This window comes from Microtus ochrogaster, unplaced genomic scaffold, assembly GCF_000317375.1.
Source record: "Microtus ochrogaster isolate Prairie Vole_2 unplaced genomic scaffold, MicOch1.0 UNK137, whole genome shotgun sequence".
NCBI classification, from domain to species: Eukaryota; Metazoa; Chordata; class Mammalia; order Rodentia; family Cricetidae; genus Microtus; species Microtus ochrogaster.
Genome location: NW_004949235.1, coordinates 260,380 through 260,631, shown reverse-complemented (window position 1 = coordinate 260,631; position 252 = coordinate 260,380).

Below are 252 nucleotides of genomic sequence, written 5' to 3'. Positions count from 1 at the left end.
CCTGATTGGATGAAGGTGGGAAGTATGTCAGGATGTATGCTTCATCCCTGATTGGATGAAGGTGGGAAGTATGTCAGGATGTATGCTTTATCCCTGATTGAATGAAGGTGGGAAAAGTATGTCAGGATGTATGCTTCATCCCTAATTGGATAAAGGTGGGAAGTATGTCAGGATGTATGCTTGCCCCTGATTGGATGAAGGTGGGAAGTATGTCAGGATGTCTGCTTGCTCCCGATTGGATGAAGGTGGGAA